The sequence below is a fragment of the Mya arenaria genome, chromosome 13 (assembly GCF_026914265.1).
Source record: "Mya arenaria isolate MELC-2E11 chromosome 13, ASM2691426v1".
Lineage (NCBI taxonomy): Eukaryota > Metazoa > Mollusca > Bivalvia > Myida > Myidae > Mya > Mya arenaria.
This window is the reverse complement of record NC_069134.1, coordinates 68049160-68066068: the sequence shown is the minus strand read 5'-3', so window position 1 is coordinate 68066068 and position 16909 is coordinate 68049160. Positions and strand designations below refer to the sequence as shown.

Genomic DNA, 16909 nt, shown 5'->3' with positions numbered 1-16909 from the left:
ATAGTGACAAGACAATTGAAAATGCCATTGAAAAGACTAATTCAGATCATGATAAAATTAATATACATGGTGTGATCATTGGAATATGAGCATAGCTCCCGAAAAAATTAAGGCAATCCTATTCAAAACTGACCTGAAACCTGATAAGAAGTTGGTCTACAATAATACGCCTAATGAGCTGGTTCAAAACAAAAAGTGGCTTGGGTAAACATAGACAACAACTTGTCCTTCACCACCCACATTCATGATAAGTCAATGGCTGGTTACAGGGCACAAAAGGTCTCAATTGTTTCACCAATAAATACAGTGGCTGCACACAGACAACATATATGAAGCTCCTAAAAGCCTTGATCTTGCCAATTTTGGACTTTGGTCTACCTGTACTGGTCACTCAAATTGCATACACGCGTTTGAACTGGTCCAACGCAGTGCTATGTTAAAAGCAAGTGGATGTTTACCAAGTACAAGCACAGAATCATTGGAAATATTAACAAATACTCTACCAATGAACATGCACATATTATTAAGGTTAAGACAAGCAGAGGAATTGGCTTGAATTGTAGCCGAAAGAGAAGAAGATCCACTGAAAGAAGACTTAAACATGTTGATGTCAAAAAAGTCAAATTTTGAGGGGGAAACTTACAACATTTGCCCTTCTCATGAGCTGCTACACAGAATTAAAAATAAAAATCAAGATAGAAAATAAAGAAAAGGAATTTGAGTATGACGTCAAGTACATTGGGCTTTCTAGGACACTTAAGAAGGTCAACACCAAAAAATTCAGTGTTGATAAAGAAAATCAGACCACAAACATAGCACACAAAATTGATGCTACATCTGGAGAAGACATCCTTGTGTTCACAGACGGCTCTTCACTGGGTAACCCAGGCCCTACCCGCGCAGGTGCTGCCATCTATCTTGAAGGCTACAAGACAAACCCAGTTTTGCTGAATAAGGGCATTTCAAAACAAAGCAATAACTTCTCTGGAGAAATGGCCGGTATAGAACTAGCACTAGACTTCCCAACAACTAGAAAACCACCAAGCAAATAAATTCACATATTCACGGACTGCCAGGGAGCAATATTAACAGCATTTTCCAGGGAGATTTTCAAGAATAAAATTGAAACCTTTATCAACACAAAAACATCTGTAACAACCCTAGAGGATAATGGCAATACAATTCATGTGCACTGGATACCTGGCCATAAAAAACATACTGAGAAATGAACTTGCCGACTAACAGGCCAAAGAAGGAGCTAAGAAGGCAGCAAAATTTGATGAAGAATGCCATGAGGAAAAAAAAGATGCCAGTAAAGTCCCAGAAATGATGAAAAGACATGAGCTGTCACAGTATGTGACGAATGCCCCTAAATGTGACATTGACCTATGAACGAGGTCAGTACATGAAAAGTTAATCTTGCCTTTATGTGTCAAATACATATGGCAAGTTATTTTAAATTGCCACTGAACATAAAAAATACCACCCATACTTGACAACCTATACTCTTATGTCCTTATATTCAGCATTCCATTGTGAATAAACACTAAGTGTATCTTTCACCTTAGAGGTAGAGACATGGGTCTTGCACGCTAAACGTCATCTTGGTATGTCAAACACATGTGGCAAAGTTATTTTAAAATCTGTACATACAAGAGAAAGTTACAGCCCGGACATGAGTTATTGAGCCGAACACACGGACTTACGGACAGAGCGATTTTAATATGCCCACCTTCGGGGGCATAAAAAGCTGTTGGTGCAGTCTGTACGAAAGTCATTATCACATTGTAGGACACGAGGTCCTGCAATACAGCCTACATTGCAGGACCGGACTAGTTTTTGCAGGACCAAACATTTTTTGTATATTTTATTGAAAGTCAGGGCTTTCAACATGGTCTAAAACCCAAGAGTAAATGACTCTTGAGATCTGATTTTCAAGAGTCAAAATCAGATCTTCAAGTGTCATTGTCCATGTTTTTCTAAATACTTGGTCTTTCTTCATAATTTATAGTTCTCATCTGTCATAAGATGGCATTGCAATGTACATGATTATCTATACTTTCAAAACTTAAATTAAAAAAAAAATCAATTCCAGTGTTTTATTAAGATCAGCTGTATTAATCCACTTTTTATTCAAGAAAAATTTCAAGAAAGATTTTTTTATCAATATAACTTAGTATATACCCATGCTCCAGTCAGTATTTGAAAAGGGTTGGGTGCTAGGCCATTAAAAGGCACTTTTGATGTGCATTGAATGACCCTTAATGGGGCATAATTGCAAGGGCCAATGATCAATTCTTATTGTGTATGTGTAGTAACTACTTTCAATTACAGTAATCATAAGTTTGCTATGAACACCTTAATTAGCTGTTATCTTTACTTTAATTAGTGTCAAAATTAGGTATATTGTTTATACTTTAATTTCTGAAATACTGCTATGTCAAACAAAAGGGCCCTGAAGGGTGTGGTAAAAAGGCAGCAGAAGGCTGGAAATTAAGGTCAACATGTAGCTGGAGCACAGGACTGTACCTTGTTGTCTTATTTCTTGCTCTTAGGTGGTTAAAAAAATCCTAGGGTCAAAACTTGGAAATTTATGTTTGGACTCTCATGATCGTATTATTTATTTACTGCATGTTCAGTGAAACAGGAATTATGCATGTACTATTCTTCATGTAACCCTATGCATCCTTGTCAGAATCCTACATGCAACAGCGATTGTTGAGTTGCACCGACATCTCTCATTTCTACTTTAAGTTTCACTTTCATGTTTTTCAATTTGTCCGGAAGTAAACAAAAACATTCAACGTTCCTATTGTCAATATTGCAACACCGTTTTTATTTTTTCATAAATGGCATAACAATAAAACTATTATATTATATAACTTGACTCTACACTGACAATGTTTTACGCAGTTCTCCTTTTACTTTCATTAAAATTGACAGAAGGTAAGCGCGCACCTGCTTCCCGCGCTTTTTACACCATGTGCTATTTTATTAAAATGTTTATTTTTATCTGTTACATATTAAAAACTAATACAAATATATTTTTAAATATAGACATGGTATAATAAACTAAAACAAAATATATTTAAGCATTGTTGTTTTTTAAACCATCGTACTATAAGCGAAAAAGTCGAAGGTATCCGTTAATTTTCATAATGGGCGGAGTTATCACGTCATTGAGTTCGAGTGCTGCTAATTAACATGGAAACCGTATAGATTCCAGATCGATAATCAGTTGTCACTTCGGGTGTTAATTGCTCTTGACTTTAATTGATTGAAAAGACATTTAGTGCATGCCTTGCGGCTCCTTTCAAATGATAATTATACAAATTTACAACAATATTACAAATTTATGATGCGTCATTTTCGAGTCATTTACGATTTCTGTGCGTGGATAAACGCTCTGATTAAGTTGGTTTGATTGAGTAAACATAGGTTAGTTAATAAAATTAACAAGTTACACGTTTGACACATATTTATTAAATCATTTTGCCCAAAAAATTATTGCCGGACACGCGGGACTACAATATAGCTGCGATTGTCGGATCTCGCCATTTATTATCGGCTGGAGCCGAGGTCCGGTGATCTTTCGTACAGACTGTTGGTGAAAAATGGTTAGCACAATACCATATTACTCTGAGAGATTTTCCGCCATACAAGACATCTTTGTGATACCCTGGGTCAGAAATTGCCTTGGTGAAAACAAAAGAAAAAGCTTCAGCCAAATCATCCAACTTCTTAGTGGTCACACCCGGCTAAAAGATCACTGGTCAAAACAGACACCAGACCAAACTGACAATTGCTGCAGTACCCGCCAAGTTCAGGAAACATTCGACTACTTCATATTCTACAGTAAGAAGCATGAAGAAGCTAGAAACAGACTGCAAGGAATAACACTACAGACAGGTACTTTACAGACAGTGCATATCTTATACAGCAATTTCGTTGGGGTTGCTAGCAGGCCAAAAAGAAGAAATAATGAAAATTGCAAAAGAAGAACTTATGGACTCAACGAGCATATATATCTGTCGGAAACACACAACTTTCCGAAATTCGTACGGCAGGTGTTGACACTAACGGGGTCCTGGGATACCAAGGATCAAAAATTCAAGGAGGGAGCCATATTTTATGCCAATTCAGTATTCCTGCGGGATCCTTGTTTTTGGGTCTAACTGTTACTTATAATTAATCAAAATACATGACGAAAAAAACAAAAAAACATTAAAAGTTTAAAAAACAAACGAAACATAATGTTCACTATTTTTGAACGCCAATAAACTGGTTACCCATCCGGGGAACAGGTATCCACTAATCGTATCGGCAAAATACACCGTGTGAATTCGACTGATGTGGAACTTTATAAGTGGTGTATCCAAGACTCCAGCCAAAAAGGCTGAAAGATTGAAAGGGAAGATTGTAAAGAGAGTTTATGAGAAGTCAATAAGAAAGAGTGTTCCAAGAATCGCAGGGCTCTCAATAATTTTTGAAGTAGGAGGGTGAGCATAGAAAGTAGAAGGGGGCCTCCCCCAGCGGGGTTTAAGGGGCAGAGCCCCTATCTAGCCGGGGGTACAGGGGGCCACAGGCCCCCGGCTGAGAATGATTTTAAGCATTATGAAATCTGTAAAGTTAGATCTCCTAAGAGCAAAATTACTGTTTTAAACAGCATTTAACATGTGTTTCGAGTGGAAATACTATTGATGCAAGTAAAAAACAAAATAATTTAGAAAACATACATATTCTTATTCAAAAAAGGAAATTTCAATCAAAATAGTCATCCTCCTGATCAGTCATCAGCACATGGCAGATCAAACGCCTTGCTGAAAAGATAAACTAGCTTACAGCAGTCATTGCAACAGAAAATTGGGTTTTTCAGAAGAATATCAACACAGTCGAAAATAATTGTATCCGAAATATGTGTAGTTCTTGCAATCACATTTTTCAATTACGCCTTTATTGAGTTGCCACTAATAAAACTGGAATAATATTCATATTACCTACCTAGAGACAAAGAATGATTCAAATTTTCTTTGTTTACCGTCGTCTTTTGGCAGTGTTCGAAATTCATGGTAGCCCGATAGCCCGAGGCTACCGAATTTCAGCTTGGGCTACAGATTATCTGCAGAAACTAGCCCGACCGGGCTACCGTTTTTTTCCTTATGCGATTTAAAAAAACACATGTAAACTCAATGACATCAATAACTCCGCCCATTATGTAAATTAATTTACGGATAGCTTCAGCAGTTTTCGCTTACTTACGACGGCTGTGAAAAACAACAATGCTAATATATTAATATCAAAATTGATATTTTATTTATTTTGTTTTAAATGTATTTGAATAAGCTAAATTTAAAAGATAGAAGTTTTTAGTGCATAAGATAAAATTAACATTTTACATCGTCTTAAATACGCGGGAAACAGGCATATTTAATCAAAGTTGAAGGAGAATTGTTGGATATAGTTAAATCATTGTCAGTTTACAGCACAGTAAATTAACAATGCTTTGCCATTCATTTTAAAGAACAATTATAGGAATATTGGCAAAAGAAAAATCGGGTATTTTTGTTTATACATCCGAAACTTGAAAGTGAAACTGAAAGAAGAGAGAGAAAAAAGGCATTGCACCATCGCAGTCGAACTTATTTAAAAATCAAATTGATCGTATTTTTTTGTTTCAATTCAAAACTTATTGAACGTATAGACATTGTATTATTTTTTGTATGATAAGGGACATTTTAAGAACAAAATCATGAAGTCTTACTAATTTAGAAGACAGCTGTTAACCTGAGAATAGCCGGTCATACAGCCATAATTGCCAGGGGATATCCCCGGCCCCCGGGTCTTATGGAGAGCCCTGAATCGTGGAAAAAAGAGTTTATGTGACTGGTATACCACGAATCTGATGAACGCATGACTTGCAGAATCTGTATCAAATATGAGCAAACAGAATCTTTTGTAACTAGGTGCTCCAATATGAAGGTTCAAGCCATAAAAAAACATGGTGAATCGGAGGGGCATAAAAAAATACCCTTCCTTTTAAGTGAGTTTAAGTCTGATACAATTCCACAAGAAAGTGAAGGGTCAAAATCAAGCATGATGTTAAACAAAGCTGTGATAAACAAACTGAAATTGCCCTTCAGTAATGCCCACTATGCTGCCAAATTTTGGGAAATCACGTAGACAACATTGGGAAAAATGTTCGTTACAGTACATCAAGACCATAGGCGACAACAACACCATAATATGATCATCAACAAGGACTTAAGAGCTGTAAAGTTGATCATTTATTGCTAATATTTGACATGAAGCTTGGTAGAAATTTGTCATAAACTGTTTTCGTAAGTGTATTGACATTTAGATCAATCAAATGGGATTAGTTTTCACGGTGAATTTGAGAAAAAAAGCGTTGTATTGACTAAAATTTGAATCAAATTTTAGCTAGAATTAGAAATTAACAATAATTAATTTAACAAATAGAAATAAAAGTTAAAATACAGTACGATAAACTTATAAAGATTGTTTCTTTAAGAAGACACAAAATGTTCCGTTCATTTTATCTTTATTGTTTATATATTATAAAATCAAAAAACAATTGTCACAAAAAAATCCTGTTTGAATGTCGCTGAAATCCACTTTAAAAATATCGATACAATTATTTTTAACTAAGTACATTAACATTAACGTATTGATGTTTAATTCAGTATAATCTTAATGAAACTTATTTGAATTTCAATGAAAGCGAACTTTTATTTAAATCTAAACACCCACAATCCGAATTTAGAGTCCGAATTTCTTTTCAGTATGTGCAGACGACATGTCGCAGGAGCAGTCAATTCGTAATGTACAGTTTTAGGGAAAACACAGCTCAGCAGTTACTTCCCTTGTATAAGAGGTGTGTTTCAATTACTATCCCGAATGAACATTCAATTTATTACTTTTAATGTTTTTGGCAAAAAATCACTGTGTCTCTATTCCACTTTTTGTATGTTATACTTTTGACGAACATTCTAGTAAATTCTTGAATGTAAGGAAATGATTAAATGCTTAAATAGTGAAATAAGAATTCATATAGTGTTACAGCATGCATGAGTGGGTATGCATGCACTGTCAGAGTTAATTTATACTGAATCAAAGTAACCTAAATGTTCATAGTCAAAATAATAAAATCCATTGAGAGGAAAGAATAAGCGTTTAAAAATTGGAAATGGATGTCTCATAATACCCGGTTTAGGTTTTTAACTGAACGGTAATATGGCCAGGATTGAGTTATGGACATTTGTTGTTTTCGTGTTTAAAGAGGCCTGTCCCTGCCTATTGGCTGCAGTATGGCTGGACCTTGGCTGCCGTGTGTGTTGATACGACTTAATATGTATTTGAATGCCAAAAGGGAAATATGAGTTATTAGTGATTGGAATTTCCAGTCACATTTAAAATACCCATAAATATATTTGGGCCTTTTAAATACTAATTTATCTTGTCATGATTAAAATATAATACAAATAAGCTTTTACTGCTAACTTTGTCCTTTTTGAAATCTCATTGCAGAATTACTTAGACCCTATCAGCCATGGGTGTGCGACGATGCTTATCCTAATTGGGCTGATTGAGTTAAAGACAAATCGTTGAACAAAAAGAGTGGCAAAGGGAAATGATAGATATGGCTAGTCGGTGCTCATAATGGAGTTTTTCATTTGCATCCTTTGAGAAAGGATAGAAGAAACTAGCATTATTTTTTTGAATGGCCATGTAAATATTATGTATGCATGTATGCACATAGCACTGCTATATATATATATATATAGCTGTTAAAGTAACAACACAGATTACAATAATATTATACTTATAATTACATACTACCATTATGACGAAAATGTTTGAGTAAGATAAACTATAATTATTAAATAAAATATATATCTTATTTGATCTTTGTCTGTATTTGTTTGTTTGTCTAATAGACTCTTGATGCGGCCCTGCAGTGTCCAATAGTTTTTTAACGAAATTTTAACATTCGAAAAATTAACATTTTTACAGACCATTTTTATAGTCCGTGACAATTAAATTAATTATAAACATTGTCAAACGTTGTGAAAGAATATCCTTCGGTATCAGAGTTAAATTGAAATCTTAAATAACTGAGAATTTCAGCGTTTTATCAGCGACCATCTTTTTAACATATGATTTTTGCATCAATCATACGGTGTCATTTGTCTGGTTGTATATGATAGTAGCGCTCTCTCAGAGATTTTACGTTTTGGGATTTTTTTATAATTTTTTTTTATCCTAGAACGAGCCAGTTTATGCAAAAATGCTTGGAAACCAGTGATATAAGTCTGCTGTTGTTCAAAAATTGATGTTTTATGCATTTTCTTGAACCGTTAGTAAGCCTTTAGTCATAAAACATTGATTTTCGAACGTAAATATGAAAATCTGCGATCTGATCTTTTGTCAGCAGTCTTATATCACTGGTTTGCTGATATTTACGCAAATATTGGCTCATTCCAAGACATAAAAAATAATAGAAAGTTGTCAAAACTGTAAATCTGAGAGTGCAGCTTTAAGCAATAATTAATTTAGCAAATTTTTCAGTACGCAGATATCCTCAAACAATAGTATCACTGTTATAACAATATATAAAAAATGTTACAAAATGGTCAAACTTAACGATGTGCTGTTGAGATGCTTTTAGATTTGCAAGGCGAGATAGCTCTGAATATAAGCTGAAAAATAAGTTGTTTGGTAATTTTAGTGTCTGGACGTTCATAAATATATTATTTCGTTGGGTCTTGTAGAGACTCATTCGGAAACGCTCGGTTGTTTTTGAAAAAAATGGCCGAGGAGCTCCGAATGGTAGAGACTAAATGAAAGTATTGACTGCTGCGCATTCATCAATTGACACTTGAAAGGCGAATATTTTGTAAAAATATTCAAATTTTCGATTATTTTTTTATTGGTGCGTATATTCATATTGTATCTTGCTTTATTTTCTGTCGGAATACTATTTAAGAAGCATACAACTTTGAAAGTTCTGCAGAAATTTAATGGCAATTGACCCGGAAGTGAGATGATATATCTCCGTTATCTGACATTACCAATATTCGAAGTTCAGTTATCTCATGTTGCTAAAGAACCTAAACGTCTTGAAACATAAGCAATCTAGAATGGCAACTATAAAGATCCATTTTCTTACATCAGCAATGTCAGCTGATCACTATCGGCTTTAATTCAAAAGTAATAAATTTCCTTATATGGGTCATACTTATCAAATTAGCTCATTTGAATCCATTTCATCTCAACAACAGTTTATATTGGTTCTGACCAAACCTGTTTGCTGTATGGAAAAGTCTAGATTAGTGTTGTTGCGCATTTTCCTTCCTTTTTCTTTGTAGCACTCCTCTTCCAGGTATACTCAATGTATCATCTATCGGTGTATACCGTCTATCGATGTAATCCGAAACATGCCGAATAACGATCACCTGAACGGGTACCTGCACTTCGGATTGTTTATATTCATTCGAGAGAACTGTCAGCTACAAACATTTTAAGACCATGTCGTTTCTACGCGTAAGAATTCCCCAGAAATTAAAACATATACGTAATTACATTTTTTTTCTTTATTCTAATTCAACTTTCTAAATGTAAGCCATTGCTATTGCTAGAATCTCGCAAAACCCAGATCAGATTTTCCCGATTTCATCTATTTATATAGCTGATGACGTCACTGACAGGTGCTTCTTAACAATCAGGGTTCGAATTTAGACTCGCATACTCGCAAAATGCGAGCGACATTTGGAAATTGCGAGTGACTTTTATTCAAGCTCGCAAAATTCTGCGAGTGGCTTTTTCTAGACCACAAAATGTTAAAAGGAAAGTAGAATAAACATGAACTTAATTCCGCTATGTAGTCGAGTGTAAACAGCCTATAAGTGGCATGTTTACACTACCGGTATAAAGAAGACAGTACGGAGTCACGCTCTAGTAGGTTTTCAAAAATAGAACAAATACGGAAAAGGCCGAGTCTATCTCGAATCTTTCCGGGATGCTCCGAGGCGTGCATAATACAAAGTAAATACGAATGACGTAATCACCTAGCTCAGTCATTGGCTAAATTTAGCGCTTTTGCGCACTATATGAAAACCCCATCATCCTTTGAATATATTTCCGCCCAACTGTCAAAGTAAACAATGTCAAATTATTGGACAGCTTTGTTATCAAAAAGCTGCCAGCATCAGACAGTCTTTCCATACCCCCCCCCCCCCCCCCCCAAATAGAATAAGCCATCAACAAGTTCTAGTAGTCGAGTCACTCAAGATTGATACTTTTTAATATTCATAATATGTCTTAGGTGCTAATTTCTACTTTAATTAGACAATATTATAAGGGAATAAAGCAAATAAAAAAATTGCAAGTTGATTTGTCATTTTGCGAGTTGCCTCAAAATGCACTCGCAAAATTTTGCGAGTGCTCCTCAAAGTTAAATTCGAACCCTGACAATGTGCATATTCGCGGTCACGTTACCTCCATGTTTGGTATTGTTATCTACTGAAAGTATCATATACACCGATTGATTGTACATACGTCACAAAACAAAATGGCCGACACCTATGTCAACAAATAGGTCAGGTGTCGGACATATACTATAGAAATACTCTTTATGGCCACATAATTTGAAAGATAATTAAATCCTCAACATATATGTATTAAAAATTATACATTTATATGAACTTCGATTTAACAGTAAGCAACGGAAGTCTTAGTACACCGATAGATGATACACACAGGCTAAAGCTATTAAATCACTATCTTCTCTGTATATTCATAGTTCCTTCAGTTCATATAGATATGAGTTCAGCCATTAAATGAGTGGTTTGTGTAGTTATTATTTTAAGGACCTTAACAAAAGTCAACAAAGCACATAGACCATTATCGATCAACATTAGGCAAAATTTTTAAGGTTCTTTACACAGTTCTTCAAATAATCTACATTTGTTTCAACAAGAGACAAAATTTACTGCAGCAAATCGACACATAGAAATGGCTGACATTCTAATAGCTGTTGACAGGTTCCCTGTATAAGTGTTATAGAAAACCCCCCATCAATATCAAGATTTAGATTTTATAAACATGGAAGCCAGAACAAGGTTACTTTTAAGATTTGCAGAGCAGTTTTACAATAGAACACCGGAACAGTCTGTGTTTTCTTGGCTGCACTGTATAACAATTTAGTTTTCAGCACTAACCTTTTGTGGCTAAGTACCGTTAAATCTCCACAGCTTTTCATTTAAATCTGCATTTTCAAGACCAGTATACCACAGGATAATGGAGAAGCAGCTTGTATGCTTTTGCTGCCTCATAGAGGTTTCAGACAATGGATTTGCAGATGCTGATTAAAAAAGATAGGAACATATCACTTTTTCATCAACAGGACTCATAATCGTCAAGGACCATCATAACTGTGGCATGCTTTGAGGGGCTCTTATAAAATATATTTGTAAATCAACTGGTTTGAAAGTCATTGGCAGTAAGCTATGTTGATTGTTTAACAAAAAGATATCTTGATAAATCAACTATCATATCATACTGTGTATGAGATGCATTTTTTGACCCCAGAATTCAGTTTAAAAATGCCTCTGTCCTTTCTATAGTATTAGGCTTCTGACATTTTTTTTCTGAGGCCTAAATACAAAATACATTTGGTTCGGGTTACCTGACCCTACCTACGAAATAGGCGCCGATCCTACCGTTTTTATTGTCAGTTGGTATAAAAAAATAATGGGACAACCAAACTTGGCAAGAATGTTCCTTGGATGGTCCTTTGAAAAACAACTTTGAAATATTATTCTCAGAAACCATTGGCCTGATTTCAAAACATTATCACAAAAATGTTCCTTAGGTGACCCTTTTATCAATTTTATTTTATTTTTATAATTATTTTGTTTTACAATCGTTGAAGATATCAACTTCAAACTTCATGAATTTCTTCACAGTAACATTATGCTCTTTTGTGACAAGGTATATAAATCCAACTTATATATTATAAGAATTATTGTTTTTATATGTTTTGGCGGTTGGCGTCTAATATGTTGTCTGATCAATAACGTTAGAACCCTTTGTCCAGTCAGGTGAGCAGTATAGGGCCAACTTGGTTCTCTTGTTTACTTAATTACCAATAATTGGCAAAAACTTTTATAGTAAAAAAGTTATTATCATTTTAAGATGTTATTCGAAGAAAAGAAAACGGTGACAGCCTGGTTCTTTTGCTTATCAAAGAAAAGAAATCAATGACAGCCTTGGTCTTGTAGATTTTCGAAGGAAAGAAATTGGTTGTTTTTCAATGAAATCGGTGACAGCCTTTGTCTTGTCTGGTTGCTGTTGGCATCACTGTAGTGCAAATCTGGGCCATATCTAAAAAACTGTCAAGAAAACTCAATGTGGTCCAAATATCCATAAGTCAAGTTAGATTTTGTAGCAATCACAAAACGTTTGAAGTTTCTTACGAGGCTAAAACATTGTAACAAGATAACAGGTATTTATCTCAGGGTTTGTTTAATGTTTAGGCTTTCTGTTTTAGGAAGAAAACTAGGTAATTTGATAAAAACCTTGTTGTCCTCCAGATCAATGCTTCTTTATCTTGAGGCCAAACTTTAGCCCTGGCTGTAGCTCCGTAGCTCAAAAACTGTTCTAGATAAAACACACATGTATAGCAAGACCAGTACCTCTGTCTTATTATTGCTTGAGTTATGCACATTTTCAGCGGAAAATTGGAGGGATCTTGTTGATTACTACAATACATATATACTATAATTTCATACATATAGGATCAGAAGTTTAGGGGGTCTTTTCCTGGATCCTAGGCCCTTAATAATGATATGAATTATCCATCTACAGTGTATCAGTCATTTAGTGGACTGTATTACCAATACCCTATTATGCTGTCTATAACATTTACTTATTTCTAACAATTACTGAAAAAATAATTAAAACATTACTTTGAATGAGTGTAATGTGGTAAGAACATTCTACATGTTTGCGCATGCTGACCAGATGAAAAAACAATGCCTTTAAAGGTCCACAAAATATACATGCTACTTCATGTATATTAGCACCGAAAGCACATTTTGAAATATAGTCGGGGAGCAAGATTTAGTGTTCTATGGAAAATAAACAGACACAAATTGGATAATACTCTGTTCTTATTGGTCCACAGATAAGTGGATTCACTAAATGAATATTGTATGTGAGTATCCTGGTTCCTTTGATGTAAGTAGACAATAAGATTCTGTTTTCTACATTTCATTGTCTATATTGTTCATTTTATTTGAAATTTCTATTACACACGGAGTGGTGGAATTTTTTGAGTATAGTTTATTGTTGCTTTTGGGAGTTTTATTCCTTTTCTATGAGGAAATACTGCTATTTCGCTTGTCATAAGGGATTATCTCCAACTTTGATGTTTTTTTTCTGGTATTTGAAGATAATTATGGTTTCTATTCTGCTAAGAAAAAATCAATTGCATTTGATGTGAATAGCTATAATCCTATAGCGTACATATGTATTTGTTTTTGCGCTGAGGATTTTAAAGAGTAATTGGATCTATATAGTTCTAAACGTACATGTATACATTTAGTTGCATTTCTGCGAAGATTTTGATAGTTTTTGCATGGTTCAGGTTATATTTTTGCAGTACTTTTCCTTGTTTAATTTTACTTCTTGTTTTTCAAGTGATGTTTACATTGACTACATATGATTGTAATATGTTTGTGAGTCATTATTCAAGCTTTTATCATCGGCTTGTTGTGTTTGGAAGTTTGAATTTTACTTCCTTCTAATGTTAGCCAAGTTAGTGGTACTCATTGACATGAATAGAAGTGTTCATTTTGAAATATCAGCAGAAAAAAAGGGTCTAATATTACAAATATTATTTTGAAAAACTCATATCAAGTTCAAGGTGGGCAGTTGGAAGTATTTTAATGCTTTATTTTCTTAATTCTTTGTAATAATATATCTATTTTTAATCATTTGTTAACTTCTTTTTTTGCTATTTAAAAGTTGCATTGATTTTCTTACATTAAATTCATGGACATGACTGTGTATATTAGTGAGAAATGACATTGAATATGTTGGTTTTCTTTGAAGATTATAATTAGATACTCTTCATGTACCATACACATAGAAGAAATTAGAAATAAACAAAAATATCTATACTTAGAATGAGGAAGAATTACATGACCATATAAGGAAATAAAGGAACATATTTTTCGTCAGTTAATCTGATAAAAGGTTTAGATGGGGAATTTAAAAACTTAAGAAAGAGCACACGGTTTGGTTAAATTTTAGTAAAGCAGCATGAATAATTTGAACATTTCAAGGACTGTTAGTTTCATAATATAATTAATGTTGTGAACTTGTGATGTTCTTTATTGCTCAACGCTGTGGATATATTTAAATGCATTGACTTTCATTGCTTTAAGGAATTGTTCTTATCAGGTAAAATTTCTTTCTCCATTGTTTCCTTTTTGTGATATTAAAGCTGCACTCTCCCAGATATACCATTTTTAGAATGTTTTTTTTATTTTTTTGTCTTGGAAAGAGCAAATGTTTGAGTAAATATCTGCAAACCAGTGATATAAGATTGCTGATAAAAAATCAGATCGTAGATTTTCATATTTCTGTTCGCAAATAAATGTTTTATGGCTTAAACCTTATTATCGGTTTTAGAAAAATGCATAAAACATCAATTTTTGAACTTAAATATTAAAATCAGCGATCTAATTTTTGTCAGCAGTTTTTTATTACTGGTTTCCATGGATTTTCGCAAAAATTGGCTCGTTCCAAGACAAAAAATATAAAAAGTTGTCAAAACGTTCAATCTGTGAGGTTGCAGCTTTGAATGGATTGTATGGTTTAATGAGGCAGGGTTTGACATGTAAACGGGAGTCAGACACTACCAAACTTTGCACCGGATTCCTGTGTTTTAGAGTTAGGGAGTCTTGCAAAAGGGGTCTGTAAAATTTCATGCTATTTTCAATATATGAATATTCTTGTGTGCTTCTGAAAGCTTTCAAACATGTATTGAAGCTAACTAGATGTATAGTCTTAAATACTTCTCTTTTATCTTTGACAAGGAAGTTTTCTGAATGAGCGGGTCTCATTGATTTTGACTCCGACTTGTAACATTTGTTAGTAGATAGGCCAATGGACTCCTGAACAAAACACTTAGTTTCTAACACTGTCAGTACTTATGATTAATGTTGTAAAGAGAAGAAACATTTCTGACCTATCATGATTCTTTTGTGATAATAAATTGTCCCATCAAAAGTATATATACTTTGTACATTGTGTGTACATTGTGAAGTACATTTTCAAGGACATACATTATATGAAAACAACCAGTAAGAATACCGATGTGTTGAAATCTCTTCTTGACATATACATGTAGACCTGTCAGTTTAAATTATGTTGTCATGTGATATTCGCATGGAGTATACATGTATTGCATGTCTGAATTTTGAATAAGTAAATAAAACACTGTTGAGTGTTTATAAAGAGATCTTTCTAAGCCTTCTAAAATGAGATTTGTTTTACCAAACAGCTTTTATTTGGCCTTACACTTCTCTTTTTTCCCACTGAACAAAGGAAAGTATGAATTCTTAGATTAAACACAGTTTCAGAATTACTTGAGACCCATAAGGAAACTTTGGGTGATAGGGTTTTAACCTGTGGTTTCGAGTTATTTAGAATACAACCTAAATGTTAAGCCAATGAAAATTTAGATAGGCAATCATTAAGGACTAGACTTAATATTAAGAATTTCACTTTTGCGGATGTTTAAATGTTCGCCAACTGCCACTCATCCGATACACAATCCCTGCGGCAGATTTTGGGTTGTCAATGTATAAGCCAAAAAGGTTGTACTCTAAGTCAGTAAGATGACCTGAAATAATTTCTTAATGATTAAAAAGGGCTGGCTTCCTACGCTCACTCCGCCCATTCTTATTTATTAAGAGTTTACTTCATGTCATCTATTAACTTTATAAAGGTTCCTTAAATTTTGCCTGTTTGATGAATTGCAGCCAAGGTGTATTTTTTGTGTAGTTGCAGACACATAATCATATGAAAACTTTTTCGTTGGCAATATCTTGAAAGACATTTAAGACACTCGCAGCAAGCTTGATGAACATGTAGATTTTGACAAAACCATTCACATGGTATTTATAAACATGTTGGTGACAAAACACATTATATACATGTAACCATGTATACAATATGTATATGGCAGCCTTTATACTGTCTTACTATAGAGCTACATGTAGCTTTTATAGGGACACAGTAGAGTGTCTGTCCACCTGTAGAGTGAGAGGTCATGGGTTCGAACCCAGACAGCTGCATAGAGGACTTTGTGCAGTCTGTTACATTTGGCGCCCAATGTGGGGCCTCATGTTGCATGATACATGTAAGCCTCAAGGTCACTTCAAATTAAGTCTCTGAAATTAGTGGATGAATTTCAAAATAGAGGGGGAATGTGTAACCAGGTATACAATATGAATATGGTGGCACTTAATTATACTGTCTCACTGTAGAGCTAGCTTTTATAGCTACGCGGAAGAGTGTCCACATGCAGAGCAAAAGGTTGTCAGTTCGAACCACAACAGGTACACAGAGCAATTTGTGCAATCTGTTGCATACACATTATTACACATATGTGTATAAACTCCAATCTCTTTGCTTGAAATTTTGAGTACCATTTGTGGTTAGGTTCCCTTAGACAACTGAGTAAACTAGAAGAGCCGTTGACATCCCCATGCCTTTGAGCTCTTGAAAGTCTTGAAGGTATGGAATCATTATGTCTTGATAAACGTGGCATTATGGGAGATTTTTGCAAGGTAGAATGCCTCAGTTTTAAATTCTTTTT

The 16909-nt window shown here is 34.3% G+C and overlaps 1 protein-coding gene across 3 annotated transcripts in view; it reads left to right on the top strand.

Annotated features, from left to right (window-relative positions):
• Positions 1–8809: 8809 nt before the first annotated feature.
• LOC128213528 (CYFIP-related Rac1 interactor B-like) overlaps positions 8810–16909 on the top strand; it is a 28113-nt gene continuing 20013 nt past the window's right edge. Inside the window, exon 1 of one of the 3 annotated variants that reach the window (XM_052919311.1) lies at positions 8810–8950. The gene's annotated coding sequence lies outside the window, so the exon portion shown is untranslated. Of the gene's footprint in view, positions 8951–13834; positions 13946–14069; positions 14485–16909 lie in introns of those variants that run through there. The other 2 variants (XM_052919312.1, XM_052919310.1) reach the window with 2 other exon arrangements.